Below are 18697 nucleotides of genomic sequence, written 5' to 3'. Positions count from 1 at the left end.
TGGAAACAAACTAGATGTAAATCAACTGATGAATGGATAAGCAAATTGTGATGCATTATGGAATATTATGCAGCTATAAGAAGAAATGAGGTTGTGAAGCATATGACAACATGGATAAACCTTGAGGACATTATGTGAGTGAAGCAAACCAGACACAAAAGGACAAAGGCTATATGATTATGATATTATGAACTAAATATATTGTATAAACTCATGGAGTTAATAATTAGAATATAGGTCACCAGAAAACAGAATGAGAGTAGAGAATGGAAAGCTGAGGATTAATCTGCGCAGAATTGGTAAAAAGGTCATAAATCTTTGGAAATGAATAGAAACGGTGAGAGTACATCATAGTGTGTGTAACTAGCAGAGCTATTATATGGGTATGACGGTTGAAAGAGTTAGTCTAAGATCATGTATATTACTAGAAGGAAAGCTGAAAATACATAGCATGGGACTGTATAACACAGTGAAACCTTATGTAAAATACAAATATGGGTGATATTGCATATATAAGTATTTTTACAAATATAAATGCAAATAAGCTAGCTAGAAAGATGGAAAAAGAATAGCAACTATGTACAGCAGTGGAAGCATAGAAGATTGAGGGATGATGAGATTTTTTTGTTTGTTTTTTGTCTATTATTACTATCATATTTGGAATAATGAAAATGCTCTAAAAATGATTGAAGTGATAAATGCACAACTATGTGATTATACCAATTGTACACTGTGAATGGATTTATGCTTTATTAACATGTATCAATAAAATTGATTTATTAGAAAATGCCTCTGTCTGGTATGTCAATAAAAATGCATTGATATTGTGAACATTGTGATACATATATTAATAAATATAGCCATTACCAAAAAAAAAAAAAAGCTGTTGGGAGTAATACACCAGGAATGGGTTGGCTTTTACAGCGGGAATTTATTAAGTTAAAAGCCTACAGATCTGAGGCTGTGAATATGCTGAAATCAAGGCACCATCAGAGATGCTGCCTCTATAGCTATGGGCTATCAGGCATTTGGCTCCTCTCTCCCTTTTCTTCCAGGCCATGTCTCTTTCAGCTTCAGGCTAAATTGGCTTCCTCTCAGCCTTTGTGTTCCTTTAATTCCATCTTCTGGGTTCTTCTCTGTCTCTGCAGCTTTGCTCTGTGCCTGGCTTTTTAATTCCTCTTGTTTTATAAAGGACTCCAGTAAGAGGAATCCCTCCTGGTCCTACAATATAATCAAATGCCCTTATCTGAAGTAATTTACATCAAAAGTTTCCACCTACGAAAGCTTTAAACTTCCAAGAATGGATTACTTCTAAGGATATGATCTTCTGAGGTCCACCTAGCTTCAAACGGTCATACTAACCAAAATGACTTAAAGAGTCAATGCAATCCCAATCAAAATTCAAACAGGCTACTTTGCAGAAATAGAAAATCCAATTATCAGATTTATTTGGAAGGGTTAAGAAGACCCCAAATAGCCAGAAACTTCTTGAAAAAGAAAAACAATGTTGGGGGTTCACACTTCCTGATTTTAAGTGTTATTACAAGGCTACAGGAGTCAAAATAGCATCGTGCTTTGAGTAACATGGAGGTTTCCAGGAGGTAACTTTTAGCAATACATATTACTAGGCTAAGTTTCAATTTTCCAAGAATAAGATTCATAAGTACAAACATTAGTATCAGGGCCTGGCATATTTGTCTGTCCTCTTTTGCTAAGCACTGCCTAGGTATTCTGGAGAGTCTTGCCACCCTATTAGGGAATATAGCACAGGATGGGAATTTAATATTTTGTTGGTTATTGTGTGGGTCGCAACCCATTGAGATAACGTCCCATGACTGACCACATGAACTCATTCATATTCCATGGAGTCAGGCCCCCAGTGCATCCTTCCCCACACATCCCACAACCAACTACACCCTGCACCAGTGATCCTACCCTGCCATAGTTAAAATTTTCTGTAATTCAAAACCAAAACAAAACAAAACAAAAAATGTTTTTTTTGCATTGTGACTTCCATCACTGTAAGATGTTATTTTCATGTATTGTATTTTGACAATTTCTTCAGTATATTCTCCAAGTATCTTATTATTTTACAGAAAAGTCACATAAAAAATATGGGGGATTAGCATATATTTCACCCCCATACCCTCTCACATTTACCTCTATTAATAACATCTTACATGAGTATGGTATATTTGTAACAATTGATGAACACATATCAAAGCATTGCTACTAACCATGGTCAATGGTTTACATTATGGTTTATACTTTGCAGCATATGCTTTTATAGGTTTTGAAAAAATGTATAATGGTCTGTAACCATCATTGCGGTATCATGCAGAACAATTCCAGTGTCCTTAAAATGCCCTATGTTCCACCTCTTCTTTTTCCCCCCTCTTTGGAAGTTATGGTAACTGCTAAGTTTCAATTTTTCAAGAATAAGGTTCATAGTTATGTGCAAATTAATATTGATGGCTTGACATACTGTCTGTTTTTTATTAGGCATAGCCTATGTACTTGAGAGATTCTTGCCCTTCTGTTTGAGAATGTAGCTAGAGTCCCCAGGACGGGAGTTTAAGATTTTCTTGTTTATTGTGTGGGTCTCCACCCACTAAGATAACACGCCATGACAAGATGAACACATTCATATTCCTCAGAAGCATGCCCCAGTTGCACCCTTTTTCCCACATATCCTGCCACTACTGACACCCTGTGCCCAGAACCCCCTTGCCACATTTGTCAAAAGATTTCCGTCATTGTAGCTTCAACACACAGACTTACAGATCCTCATAGTTCACCTGTTCCTTCCTTCAGTCCTCCTCACAGTTCCAAGGCTAGTACAACCCAACCACCCTCACCCTGCTCACCCTCACATTCCAGTACTGTTGACTCCACTCACAACCCTGCACCACCATCACTCCCATCCACTGCCAAACCACCCCCTTCTACCTTTTGGTTCTGCCCATACTGAGCATCAGCTCACCAAACCTTAGCATATAAACTCACTACCTTTCCCATGGCTTGGGGCATAACTCCTGAGGATGGGCCTCCCTGGCACCAAGGGATTATTACCAAGTGCCAAATAGTGATGCATTGGAAAAAGACCTTGTCCAAAGGGGGAAATAGTAAATCCACAGGAGTTTTTACAGCTAAGGGATTTCCAAGTGTGCCAGCAGGTCATTCCAGAAGTTATGCTTATGCATGTCTCAGCAAGATCTCACTGACTGCCACAGTAAATCATGCCTTAAGCAAGAGTGCTCCTGGGCTCTAGAGACATCTAGACACCACAGGCAGGGCAGACAACCCCAGGAAATCGGCACCCTGTCAGTGGGCCTCACCTTGGAACATATGATAAACTACGTCCCCAATGTAACAGAGTTAGACTCATTTATAATTTTCCTACACATGGTTCTTCTACCCCTTGTATTTGAACCTGTAATTATCATTATACCCATTAATATATGTCCCAAAAACTTATATCTTCAGTCTGTCCTTAGGCCAGTTGAGCTCTGAATCCCTGCAGAGTTGCAGCCAACACCTAATCTCAGGTTCATCAGACTTGCCCAGTACAACTGACAAACAGATGATGATGGACAACACCTATCCCCAAAAACAGACAGTATCTATTATTCAACTGCAAGCAGACCAGTTTCATCTACCTGCACCATGGGATCTAAGCCCCCTCTCAAATGGAAGCAGAATGGGCATTACCATTCCAAAATCCTCGAGGTTGAGGAACAAACACACATAAGGAGGGAATTCAATTATGGACTAAAATGGACTTATTATTATTCTAGTAATGGAAGATCTTGTAACACTGATATAAAGACAGTGGCTTCCAGAGGTTCTGAGGGGAGAAAGAGAGAAGAAAAGGTGTAACGTGGGGCATTTTGGGGACATGGGAATTGTTCTGCATGATAGTGTAATGACCAATACAGGCCATTACACAGTTTATCAAAACCTACAAAATTATGCAATGCAAAGTATAAACCATAATGTAAACAATAGTCCATGGTTAGTAGCAATGCTTCAATATTTGTTTGTTAATTGTAACAAATGCACCACAGTAATGAAAGATGTTAGTGGGGGAAACTTTGAGAGGGGGAGGGAGGTATATGGGCATCCCCTATATTTTTTATGTAACTTCTATGTAATCTAAAACTTCTTTAAAAATAAAGTTAAAACAAAAAACCCAGCATGATACTGGTACAAGGATAGATATATAGGTCAATGGAATTGTTGGAGAAAATATGGCGCTTACTGGGACACAGAGACTGAAATGACTATAGATAAAGATTTATTGAGAAGCTCTCCCAGTGCAGGAGTTCTGAAAAACAGACTTCAGCCCCCACCAGCATGGTGGGGTTCTGAAGAGAGACTTCAGCCTACTCTTGGAAGGGGGAGACTTGAATTTATACAGAATTTTTCTAGGTGGGGGAATGATAGTTGGTGGGAGGGGGCTGAGGGTCCAAGTGAGGTGCAGGGACCAATAGGAAGCTCTAGAGATGAAAACTTTCCCTGACAGTGACTAGAAGATAGTGGGTTAGGGAGTTATGGCTTCTTGGAATGCTGCAGGAGCAGATGTTTCTTTGTTCTGCAGGAATTTTATCTCCCTCTGATATGTAGGTAGGGAAGGTTTCCATTTCCCTTTACTCCCATCTCTATGTGGTTTCTTTGTTTAACCTGTGGGGAAGTGCCATACCCTTGGACATGAAGGCTTATGGGGGATAGGGTTACCTTTCCCCAGTGCATATCAGGGGAAACTGAGCTACAGCTTGTTATTTATTGCAAACCTCTAACATTCCTCTTTTATATATATATATATATATTTATAGAGGGACCTGGGTATTGGGGTATAAGGTACTAGGCAGGATGGCAGAGTGAGGGCATTTGGGGCGTTGGTTTGGTCTGGTTACTTCCTGCTGTCAAGGGGCAGAGAAAAGAAGTTTTCTTCCCCTCTGTACAGTGGGCCGTGGTTTCAGGTTCTGCAGGGGTTAATATTGTTGTTCACGCAGCAGAAAGACACTTTACACATTCCTGGGTTATTGACTCTACAATTCGGTGTACGAATTGGACAAGAAGCTGTAAGAGACTAGGACCAAAAAGAAGCAGCAGCAATGCTATTAATAATGGTGTTATAATGGGTAAAAGCATTGGTTTTAAGGGTGAGGAAAAATAAGAAAGAGAATGAGGATAGCTATGACTGATTTCCATAGTTATTTTTAGGGTACTACAGATACCTTGCATGATTTGTGAAGTAAAAGCCGTTCTGTTGTCTGATACAGGGAAGAGGCAAGGCCAAGTCCGGGAATGATTTCTGTTAATAGGATCTTAACAACAATGTCTGCCCCTTCTGAGGTTACTGGGAATGCTTTAACCCGCCCAGAAAAGGTGTTTATGAGGACTAAGAGATACTTAATTTTTTTTACTGGTGGCATGTGAGCGAAGTTTAATTGCCAGTCTTGTTCTGGTTTGGAGCCTCTATACTGGTGTGTTTTAAAAGAGAGAGAAGTAGAATTTTTGTGGATATTAGTTTGTTGGCAAAGAGAACAGTTTTTTGTAATTATTTTTAAGTGTCTTGAGATCTCAGGACAATGTAGAGAATTAGATAGGAGTAATGAGAGAGGTTTGTGTTTTACATGGTATTGATTATGTAAAGAAATAAGAATGTTATGTTTTTGCAATTTGGGTAAAAGGATTTTTCCATTTTTCATGAACCATTCTTTAATTTGTTTTGCTCCAATAAAGGGAAGCTTTGAGGTATTTTAGGTGTGTAAGGAGAATGTATGTGATAGTGGTATGTGCACTTAAGTAGGGTTTGGTAGCCTGTGCTCTGGCTTCAGCATCAGCTCCATTATTGCCAACAAATTTGGGGGAATTTGATTATTGGTGCCCTTTGCATGATTTATAGCAGCTTGGGTTGGAAGTGATGTTGCGTTGAGTAGTTGTAGGATGAGATTTTTATTTACAATGGAGGATCTTTTAGAAGTTAGGAACCCTGTCTCCACCAGATGGGGGCATGTGAGTGTAGGATGTGGTATGAATATTTGGAGTCAGTGTAGATGTTTAGGGTTTGCTTTCTGCCTCTGACTAGGGCTCTGGTGAGGGCTATAAGCTCAGCTTGTGAGGTTGTGCTGGGTGGGAGGGGACCCAATTCAATGGTGTTAGTCAAGGTAACAATAGCTTATCCGTTCTGGGTGGAATTGTTAAATTTAGTGGAGCTGCCGTCAATAAATTATGTGTGAGTAGGATTAGGAAGAGGAGTATCTGAAATATTGGGAAGCGGTTTAGTGAGGAGATTAAGCATATCATTACAATTATGAGTGTAATCTGTGTTCAGTGTTTCCAGGGATGGGTGGGGACTCATGGGAAGGAGGGTGGAAGGATTGAGAGGAGGACAACAGTGTAAGAAGATGCCAGGATTTTGTAGAAGAGCTGCTAGAAGGATTTGAAGATGGGTAGAGGAGATAGATGCAGTAGATTTGTGAGTTAAAAGAGGAGATAGGGGATGCGAGGAAAAACCATTAAGACCATTTATTGGGGATAGTTTAAAATTTTTTTGAACTAGGAGAGAAGCCGCAGCAAGGATTTTGAGGCAGGTGGGCCAGCCTAGAGTTACGGGATCTAGCTGTTCAGAGAAGTAGGCAATGATTCGGTTATGAGGGCCGAATGGCTGTGTTAAGATTCCTAGGGCATATCCTTGTCTGGCATCTACGTAGAGAGAGAAAGGTTTGGAAGGATGGGGATAGCTAGAGTACGTGGAGTTAACAGGGCTTTTGAAAGCTGATGAAAGGGAAGTTTGAATGAGAGGGGGTGATCAAGTGGCTCGTGTAAGTTGCCAGAAGCAGCTTGGTAAAGAGGTTTAGAGATAGGCAATTGTTGGGGATTTAGAGAGTTTTTAGGATCTGTCCATGTAAAGGCAAAAATGTTTTGGGAAGTTTTGTTTAGGGGAATAGTGAAAAAGGCATTTTTGAGGTTAATTACAGTATAGTGTGTAGTTGGAGGGGGTGTGTGGGACAGAAGCCTGTGTGGGTTAGGAACCACGGGAACACTAGGCTGAGTAGCTTCATTAATAATTGTAAGGTTTTGCACAAGACGATAGCTTCCACTGGGTTTTTTTACTGCTAAAATTGGAGTATTGAAGGGTGAGTTAGTTGACGTAGAAGGCCAGCATTACAGAGCTTGTCAATGGTAGGTTTCAAGCCTTGTCTGGCAGGGATGGATAGGGGATACTGAGGAATATTTGTGAAAGACAAGGTTTTTTTAAGACTGTTTTGACAGGGGGATAGTGTGATGGACTGAAGGGGAGCTGGTGTTCCAGACCTGGGGATGAACTTCTCTTTGCAGTACAGGGGCAATGTCAGCAGGGATCTGGGGCGGGGGGAGGGGGGGATGCTAGACAGGAGGAGAAGGAGGTTGGTTTGGGAGGATGGGAGCGTAAAGGAAATGGAGGAGTGGAGTGTAGACAGTATATCGCAACCTAGAAGTGGGGAGGGGCAGGAATGGATTATGAGGAATTGGTGGGAAAATGTATGATTTTCTACTGAGCATATGAGTGGTTTGGTAATTAAAGGAGAAGGAGGGATGCTGTTAATTCCCACAGTAGAGATAAAGGAAGTAGATAAAGGTCCTGAATGTTTTAGGAGGACTGAATATGTGGCCTCTGTGTTAATTAAAAAGGCGGTCAGCTTACCTCAACCTTGATGATAACCCTTGGTTCAGACTTACTGATGGGATGTGGGCCGTTCCGAACCCAGGACCTGTTAATCATTTTTTGTCAGTCCAAGAAGGTCTGGAAAGGAAGATTTTGGCTCTGGATCTGTGGGGTGCACTGGAGGAACTTCCCTGGAAACAGGGTTTTTAGGACAGTCCAACTTCCAATGACCCTTGTGTTGACACACCAGGCAAGGTGCAGATGGGGGCCTTGGATTAGGGCAGGAACGTGCCCAGTGCCCTTCCTTTCCACATTTGAAGTACGGTCTGGGTCACGGCCAAGGGGAGGAAGGGGGGGGTCATTTTTGAGAGCTGATTTTGAGGGCAGCAGCAAGGAGGGAGGCTTTAACCTGATCTCATTTATGCTTTTCCAATTTGGCTTCCTCCTCTCTATTGTTAAAGACCTATTATCAGGTTTTTTTCTGAGGGGTTTGAGGGTCATCTTTTAACTTTTGTAGTTTTTTTTCTATTATTGGGATAAGATTGGGTAATGAAGTGGGTGTGTAAATACAGTTGGCCAGAGTCTGAGTCAGGATTTAAATTAGTATATTTAAGGAGAGGCTTGGTTAATCTGTTCATGAAGGCTGCTGGATTTTTATCAGGTTTCTGTGAGATTTTTAAAAAATTTTATCATAATTAACTGCCTTAAGAGCAGCCTTTTTCATGGCTTTTATTATGCAGGTTAAGAAATGGGCCTTACGAGCAAGGTTTGTGGAGTCTGGTTGGTAATTTCAGGAGGAGTTGGTGGTGGGAACTGCAGTGGGATCGGCTGGATGCTTATTAGGATCCTGAGTGTGCATGGAATCTGCGAAAGCAGTAGCTGCAGCCCAAATGTGGCATTTTTTTTTGGAGTTGTGGAGGAGGTAATGATAATGTTTGTGTCCTGATATTTGAGGTCATCTGAGCGAGTGAGGTGTTGAAATTTTTTGATGTATGTAGCAGGGTTTTTAGAGAAAGATTTTGACCAGTCCTCTATTTGGCTTAAATCTGAGAGTGAGAAAGGAACGTGTACTCTGACTATTCTTCCAGCTCCTGCTGCCTCCTGGAGGGGCATGAGAGGAGCTGGTGTCTCTGTGGCGTTAGGAGCCTGGTGCTGGCAGAGGTGGAGGGCCACGGTGCAGAAGGAGGGGGAGGTAGTCCTCGCCAGCGAGTATGAGGAGGAGAGAAGGGAGGCTTAGAGGGCAGCAGTGACAAACAGAGGGAGGAAGAAGGGATGGAGGGTGAGTGCGGGGATAACGCCGGAGGATTATAGGGAGGAGGCACAGGAGAAGTGTCATCTGCGGGATTAAAGTCGGAGTTTTCAGAACTTTTAGGGAGTGGAGTTGATGAAGAGGGAGATTTTTGAGGAGGTTTCTGGTGTGAGAGAAGAATTTGATAGGAAGAACAGAATTGGCAGAGGGAGGGGCGATTTCGAAGATAGAAAAATGCCTGAATGTAAGGGATCTCGGGCCATCGGCCATGGCGCCAGATAAAGTTCTCTAAATCTTGGAGAATTTGGAAATCAAAAGTGCTGTTTTCTGACCATTGACTTTCATTGCCCAATTTGTATTGCGGCCACACAGAGGCTGAATAGAAAATGAATTTTTAAGGTCTGATGTTTCCTTCTAGGTACAGAGTTTTAAGGTTATGAAGGATTTTGAGGGGGCTGAAATTGAATCCCCCATTTTAGGTGGCTGGGGTGAGACTAAGGACCTCTAGAATGGGGGAAATTCTGAGTGAGACAGGTGTCCCCAAATCAGTCAGATATTTCCAAGGAAATGGGAAACCACTCTTGGAGCCCGACGTCTCTGGAGCCAAGGGGTTTCTTCCCACAAGGACTCAGGCCAACCGCCTGCCGTGGCCCTCGGGGAATAGGGAGGATCCTGACCTATGCTAGGTTTTCCCAGTGGGTTGTCCTGGACAATGGAAAAGGAGAGAGAGAGGCAGCAGGATCCTCCGGTGGAGAAATCCTTAACTCACCCAGCTGAGATTTGATGTCCGGTGTGGGATGGGCTTCAGCCATGACAGAGGGAGATGCCTCACCAGTTAATCAGGCTCAACACGACCCTAGGCCCGGGTTTTCCGCACCATACGTTGGAGAAAATATGGCGCTTACTGGAACATGGAGACTGAAATGACTATAGATAAAGAAAGATTTATTGAGAAGCTCTCCCAATGGAGGGGGTCTAAAGAGAGACTTCAGCCAACTCTTGGAAGGGGGAGACTTGAATTTATACAGAACTTTCCTAGGTGGGGGAATGATAGTTGGTGGGAGGGGATTGAGGGTCCAAGTGAGGTGCAGGGACCAATAGGAAGCTCTAGAGATGAAAACATTCCCTGACAGTGACTAGAAGATAGTGGGTTAAGGAGTTACGGTTTCTTGGAATGCTGCAGGAGCAGATGTTTCTTTGTTCTGTAGGAATTCTAGCTCCCTCAGGTATGTCAGCAGGGAAGGTTTGCATTTCCCTTTACTCCCATCGCTATGTGGTTTCTTTATTTAAACTATGGGGAAGTGCCATGCCCTGGGACACGTAAGTTTATGGGGAATGGGGTTATCCTTTTCCCAGTGCATATCAGAGAAAATTGAGCTACAGCTTGTTAATTATTGCAAACCTCTAATAGGAATTGGATTGATAGTTCAGAAATAGACCCTTCCATCAATCACCAATTTATTTTTGACAAGGTTGCCAAGTCTACTCAAATGAGAAAGAATAATCTCTTCAACAGGTGGTGCTGGGAGAAATGGATATTCAAACACAAAAGAATCAAAGAGGTCCCTATCTCACACCATATATAAAAATTAACTCAAAGTGGGTCAAAGACCTAAATATAAGTTCTAGGATGATAAAACTCTTAGAAAAGAATGTAGGGAAGCATCTTCAGGGTTTTCTGTTAGGCAATTGTTTATAAGACTTCACCCCCAACAACAACAACAAAAACAACAACAAAAATTAGATGAATGAAACCTCATCAAAACTTAAAACTTTTGTGCATCAAAGACTTTGTAATGAAAGTGAAAAGACAACTTACTCAATGGGAGAAAATATTTGGACATGACATATCCAATAAGGTTTTAGTATCCAGAATATATAAGAAATCTAACAATTAAAAAATAAAAAGACAAACAGCCCAAATAAAAAATGGGCAAAACACTAGAACAGAGATTTCTCCAAAAAGATACACAAATTGCTAAAAAGCACATGAAAAGATGCTCAACATGATTTGCTATTAGGGAAATGCAAATCAAAACCACAATGAGATATCATTTCACACCCACTAGAATGGATACCATTAAAAAAGAAAACAAAATTACAAGTATTGGGGAGGATGTGGAGAAATAAGAATATTCAGTCATTGATGGCAGGAATGTAAAATGGTGCAGCTGCTATGAAAACAGTTTGGCAGTGCCTTAGAAAGCTAAGTATAGAATTACCATATGACCCATCAAGCCTTCTACTAGGTACATACTCAAAAGAACCGATAGCAGGGACTCGAACAGATATTTGCACACTGACATTTGTAGTGGCATTATTCACAATTGCCAAGAAATGGAAGCAATCCATGATTCCATCAACCGATGAATGAATAAACAAAATGTGCTATATACATAAGATGGAATATTATTCAGCTGTAAAAAGATGATGTCCTGATACATGTTACAACATGGATGAACTCTGAAGACATTATGTCAAGTGAAATAAGTCAGACACAAAAGGATAAATATTGTATGATCTCACTGATATGCAATAATTTGTATAAGCAAACTCACAGAGCAAGAATCTAGAATATTGGTTACCAGGGGCTGGATAGAGGGTACAATATAGGGGGTTAATGTTTAATTTGTACAGAATTTCTATTCTGGTTGATTTTAAAGTTTTCGAAATGGATGGTGATGGTAGTACATTATTCTGGGTGTAATTAACAGCATTGAATTATATATGTGAATGTGGTGAAAAAAAAATTTTAGGTTTTATATATTTTACCAGAATAAAAATTAAAAGACCTAACATAGGACTGTATAACACAGTGAAATTTATTGTAAACTATGGACTATAGTTAATAGTACAGGTTTAAAAATGTTCTTTCATGAATTATAACAAATGTGCCACACTAAATCAAAGTGTTAATAATAGGGTGGCATTTCTGATCACTTTATACACACCTGGATATGAACAGAGCAATGGAAATTTCTATATATATGTATGCACATACACCCACATCTTTCAGTTTTGATGGTTTTTTAGACTTCAAATACAGTCAAAAATCAACTCTCCAGTGACATTTCAATTGATCCTCAGTAGGAAACCAAACCAAACTTATCATCTCTTTCACAGGAAAGCTCTTCAAAGCTCTTCAAGATAGTTACCATGTCTGTTTTTATTTTTAATTTTCTAAGCTAAAGAAGTCACCAAATGCTTCCTTATATGGTTATCATGAGTGCACCCACAAATCATATATCATATGTCATTTTCTCCAAGACCCTCTTAAAATGCAATACACACAGGGAGTGGATAAAGCTCAGTGTTTGAGTGCCTGCTTCCCATATATGAGTTCCTGGGTTCAGTTCCTGGTACCTCCGGAAAAAAAAAAGGCAATACACAGAAGTGACTGAAGATATCATCAACTCAACAGTAAAATCATTAACTATGAGAAAACAATCAGTGTGCTTTTTAAAAGTGGTCTGGTACATCAACAGTATATCCTTACTGTCATTTTGGCTCTGTAATATGTCAAATTTTACTTGGCTAGGCTGAATGGCATTGTCCATAATTCCATTTCTTAAATGTTAGGGTAGATCAAAGGAGATACTTGGATGATTTGGAGGGAGGAGGGAAGCAGCAGCTGTTTTGTAGTTCATAAGTGTTGTTGCTGATCTGCTGACACACCTCCTTGGGGTAAAGTAGCAGCTGAGCCTGCAACTGCTCAATACCTTGCCCTACATTCGCATTCAGCTTCTTCTGTTCCTAGGACAGTTGAATGTGTGTATTTAGCTCTGTGATTACGGACCTGGGCTTCCGCAGGATACCCTTGTCACCAAGGTCAGAGGTAACACTAACTGAAATGGATTTCAGCCCATCTTTTTGGGGGTCCAATTTGTGTTTTGTGTTTCAGGATCCCCTGATCTCCCCTACTTTACATTCATCCTCCCTTCCTGGCTTCCTACTTAGTGGACTTCAAACTCTAGCACCAGATGCAAAGATGACAGCCGTACAGAGACTACCTAAACTGTTCTCACAATTGCCTAATTCCCTGTAACAAATATACCACTGCTGTTTCTGTAGTTGAACCCTACAGTTACTACAATTAACAATTGCCCTACTTATTAGTTGAACCTAACTGATATAATTACTATATATTAAAGTTTTTATTATTTTTAAGTTTTACTTGGAAATAATTCTCACACACATGCATGTGGGTGTGCCTGTGCATACACATGCACTGATATACCACATTTATTAAATAACTGATTACCAATCCTCTTAATGCTGATGCCATTTTGTTCCCATTCACTATTGCACTTGGATTTATCTCCTCCTCTCAGAAAAGTCAGTGTTTTAAATTTTGAGCTTATAGTTTGCCTTTCTTAGAGTTTTAGTATATAAATTACTTAGTTTTGCATACTTTCCTACTTTAAATAAATGGTATAATTTTAGAAAGCCATATGACAGTGATGCTTCATGAAAATTTTTTACTTAAATCTGTACATATTCTTTGCTATGTAAATCTACACATATCTTTTCAAGATAGGTGATAGTCATCTTGTACTATTTTGTTTTTCTGGCTAAATTTTATTACACTGATTTTGTAATTAGAATAAACAAACTCATACAGCCATAATCTAGAATATAAGTTACCAGGGGATGGGGTGAGGATAAAGAATAGGGAATTAAGCTTAAAATGTACAGAATTCCAATTTGGAATGACGGAAATATTTAGGTAATGGATGGTGGTGATGGGAGCAGAATATTGTGAACATAATTAACAGCACTGAAATATACATCTGAATATGATTAAAAGGGAAAATGTCAGGTTGCATATATGACAACAGAACAAAAATTTAAAAACAATCCATGGAACTACATTACATAAAAAGTGGACCATAAAATTGCACTATACATACAACAGATCTTACAGTGATGAAAGACTCAATGTCTAAAAAAAATTTTTTATTATTTAAAATTTAAAAATATTTTTTGTATTTTATTGGTTATTTTACAGGTTATTTCATTTTCTTATTAATTGTATTTGGTTATTTTGTTGGCTTCATATTTGGAGCGGTTTTGGATCACAGAAGGGTCACAAGTGGCAGGGGAGGATCACTGGTGCAGGGTGTCAGTGCTGGTGGGGTTGCATCAGAAGGGAAGAGGTTCACCTGGGGCATCCGTTTAAGACATAAGAATATGTTCAAGTGTTCACGGGGCATTGTTTTGGTGGGTGGAGATCCACACAATAACTGAAAGAATATTGAATTCCCATCCTGGGGAGTTCTGCTACATTCTCTAACAGGACAGCAAGAATCCCCTGAGTGCAAGGACAGTGCCTAGTGAAGAAAGACCACCACGCAAGTCCCTTGATTTTGATGATTGGACTATAGTTTTTTCTTACATTGATTTTGGATCATCAACCTAGATTGTTGCTATTAGTTTGGATCTTGATTAGGTCATCTGACATATTAGGGCTCTTACCTGCAGCTTTGTCTTCCCCCAAGTTTTGCCAAGAATATTTTCTATGTTTTCATTCAAATGATAAAAATATTAAGAGGAGGGTTTCAAGGACAGAGTATGACACAAGCTACTAGATTGGCTTTCTGGTTCAATTTATATGTTGGTTTTCTGTACCACCACACTGTGCTCAGCATTATACTTATCACACACTGCTATAATAATTTTTCAGTCACCAGCTAGAGAGCAATATCTTTAGTGAAGGGACAAAGCCTAACTCAATTTAGTATTTTCCTGTGCTATCACAAATCTTGGCAGTAAATAAATACTCAGTAGTTATTTACTGAATGCACAAGCTTATTTTAGAAGAATAAATAGGAATTCAAGAGATGAATAAGGTGGGAATGGGTGTTTCAGGCAATGGCAGTGAAGAGGGGACAGAGTAAATTGGGGGAAAAAGTAAAGATAAACTTAGTACTATTAATCTGACTTTAAAGAACTCATTATAGAAGTATGGAGTGGCAGATAAACTAACCTTCAAGAGCAGCATTCGTATTTTAAATGGCATAAAAAGGAATTGTCATCTCTGGTCTTATATCTGTTTTTCAACAGTTTGGTGTGGCTTTTAAAATGAGCTGGATAAACCATCATATTTTTCACTCTGAAAAGAAGCTCAGAGCCAAGTTGTTGAATGCATGCCTCTGTTTTCTTAAACAAGGACTTTTTTTTTTAGCATTAATTCATTTATTGATCACATGATGTATGTCTTCAAGTGGTTTTTTTTCTTATTTTTAAAATAATAGACTTTATTTTTAGAGGAGTTTTAAATTTACAGAAAAATTACACTGAAAGTAAAAGGAAGTTCCATATTACCCCCCTCACACACACACAAACACACACTCACACCTGCACACTTACTTTCCCCTATTATTATGTGGTACATTTGTTATAATTTATGAATCAATATGGATAACCAAAGTCTACAGTTTACATTATGATTTATACTTTGTGCTGTATCATTTTATAGACTTTGCCAAATGTAAAATTTCATGTGCCCATCAATGCCATATCATACTGAACAATTTTACTGCCATAAAAATGTTCTGTGTTCCACCTATTCATTTCTCCCCCTCCCTTCTGAACCTCTGGCAACCACTAGATTTATATCAATCGTATAGGTTCTTCTGTTAACACATGTTAATAACTATAATACCAATAAAATCTACTTTGGTCCATAGTTACACTCTCCCCTTATATTCATTCCTCAATCTTAAGGGGTTTGGGATGATGTCTACTCTGACTGCATCAGGCTGAGAGGGGACTTAGATATTACAGGGCAGTTGGAAGGAATTGTTTTGTTTGTAGTTATAGATATTCTTTGTTTTTTCAGATGGGACTAGCTTATCATTATCATTTTGTTGTTTGTCTGGGGCAAACTTGAAGAATAGGAGTTAGCTGCAACTCCCCTGGGATTCAGATATCAACTGGCATATGAAACAATCCAAAGATTTAGGACTCTGAGAGAAATATTTAGTGGGTATATTGAGAAGAATAGGTTCAAATAAAAGTAGTAGAAGAGTCATGAGTAGGAGAATTATAAATGAATGTAACTCTGTTATATTGGGGAGGTAGATTATCATACATTCCCAAATAGGGCTTGCCAAGGGGTGTTGATTTCAAGGGGCTATGTGCTTTACCTGTAGTAACCAGACATGCCTAAAACTCTAGGAGTACTTTTGTTTGAGGCTTTATTTACTGTGGCAGTTGGTGTAATCAGCCTGAAATCTGTATGAGTGTAACCTCTGGAATGACCTCCCAACTCATTTTGAAATCTCTTAGCTATAAAAGCTATTTTTAAAATTAATTTTTCTCTCTTTTGTTCAAGGTCTTTTTCCAAGTGCATCACTGGCTAGCACTGGGTAATAATCCCTTGGTGCCAGGGAGGCTCATCCCTGGGAGTGATATCCCATGTTGGGAGGAAGATAGTGAGTTCATTTGCTGAGTTGGCTTAGAAAGAGGCCACATTTGAGTAACAAGGAGGTTTTCAGAAGGTAACTCAGACATTAATTATAATTAGACTAAGTTTCATTTTCATTTTTTATAGGAATAAAGTTCATAAGTACTAGCATTAAACTCGAGGGTTTTGCATATAGGCATGTTTTCTTTTCTTAGGCACAGCTTACATATTCTAGAGATTTTTGCCATTTTATTTGAGAGGGTAGCAAGACTTCTCCAGGATTGAAATTTAATATTTTATTAGCTACCGTATGGGTCTTTATCTATAGAGAAAACATGCTGATGACAACATAAACACACTCATATTCCATAGAACTATGCTTTAGGTGCATTTTCCCCCATTTATAACTCCACTGTCAACACCCTTTAACTTTGTTATAGATCCTGAAAGAACCTTCTTATATCTGCGTTCTTAAGCACAACCCTCAGTACCTCCAGCATTCACTGAGTTATATAGTCCCCATTTTATTCTCTAGCTTTCCTTCTGGCATCATGGATGGCTCAAAACATCCCCTTTCAACCAAGTTCACGCTCACACTTCAACACTGTTAATTACACTAATATCAGTGTACCCATCACCTCCAAAAACAAGGACTTTTTTTATACCATTATTCCTCTTCTTCATTATTTCTATTTTCCATCTTGCATTAATAGCATTTGTCTTTGTAATATGTCTACAATTGTACTTTGTGTATTTTCAACTCTTTTTTGAAGTAAGGAAATGAAAACTAATTTCTATTATGTAATGAAATTCAGTTATATGGTAGTCTGGAATGCTAACTTGCTATGAGATTAGAGTTTACAAAAACAAAAAAAAAGATTACCATGTCCTCAGTCTGTTTCTCCTACTTATTTATGGTCTCATTCTGGGTTTTGATAGATGGAAATGCCTGTCAAATAAATAAATTATGGAGCTGGCCCATGTGCACACAAGGAGTACCATGCCATGCAGGGGTGTCCCCCATGTAGGGGAGCCCCACACGCAAGGAGTGTGCCCCATAAGGAGAGCCGCCCAGCTCAAAAGAAAGTGCAGCCTGCCCAGGAAGGGGACCGCACACATGGAGAGCTGACACACAAGATGATGCAAGAAAAAGAAACACAGATTCCCATGCCGCTGACAACAGCAGAAGCGGACAAAGAAGAACACACAGCAAAATGGACACAGAGAGCAGACAATGGGGGTTGGGGAGGAAGGGGAGAGAAATAACAACAAAAAACACATAAATTATGAGTTGTCCTGAGAACAAATATTCTGCACTGAATATAAGATCTGAAAGGAAAATGTTGAAAATTTTCCTGAACACCCTTAATTTTCATTCTTGAACAGATTAGGGGGTTTTACACTTCTGCATGGAGAGCATAGGAGTATATGTAGTACTGTAAGTGGAAACAAAATTTTCTTCAAGAAGTATCCAATAGCTAAGAATCTGAAGTCCCAAAGTACTAATGCAGAAAGTGTAAGAGTTGTGACTTATGCTAGTAAATTTTAAAGGTAGTTGTTATAAGTAGATCATTAACCACAGAAGCTCTGCTAAAAAATCTGATTTTGAAGAAATCTGCATCCTTTTATAGCTGTCAAAATGAGTTACCTGGTAAATAAATAAATACATTTATCTATTGTGGGGAGCCACCCACTGTGAGGTCTGTTTACAGCCTCCAATAACATGGCGGATTTCACAATTACTACAGCCCTGCCCCGCCACTTCCTTCTTCTTCCTCCTTGTTTCTTTGTTCTCCCCTTCCCGCCACAACTCTGGTGACCACGGTGATACGCACGCGCAAGGCGCAAAAAACGCTGCAGACCCGGCACGAACTTTCAGCCAATCCCCTCCTTGGACGTCTGCCACCCGCAAAACCAGCCTATCATCTATGGACACGTTCCCTTCCCTCAGTATAAATTCCCATGTTCTACCCCCAATAAACGAGGCTTGATCAGAATCCTGTCTTGCCTCCATTCTTTCTCGTCCCCTGCCCCCACTTGTTCCCACAGTCCCCTGGAATCCGCTCCCACCGGCTCAATCTATTGAATGGATTCTTTAAATAGCACATCTGAATGCCTAAGCACATCTGCCAAAAACAAAGCTGCTTAAGGTTGTTTATATAACGTGTCAGAAAAACCAGGTTATCTGTATAGAGATAGATATTAGACACTTCTCATAGAGAAAGTTTTCAATTTACATCTCATATTTAGGAGACTGGGAGGTAGAATAGCGCATAACCCAATTTCCCCATGATTTAATATTGAAACAAATTAAATAACCATTCATACATAAAACTTACCTAAAACCATTGTTTTATGTAATGATATTAGGAAAAAAGCTTTAAAG

Source organism: Dasypus novemcinctus, chromosome 2 (genome assembly GCF_030445035.2).
Source record: "Dasypus novemcinctus isolate mDasNov1 chromosome 2, mDasNov1.1.hap2, whole genome shotgun sequence".
NCBI classification, from domain to species: Eukaryota; Metazoa; Chordata; class Mammalia; order Cingulata; family Dasypodidae; genus Dasypus; species Dasypus novemcinctus.
Note: the sequence above shows the minus strand (reverse complement) of the source record.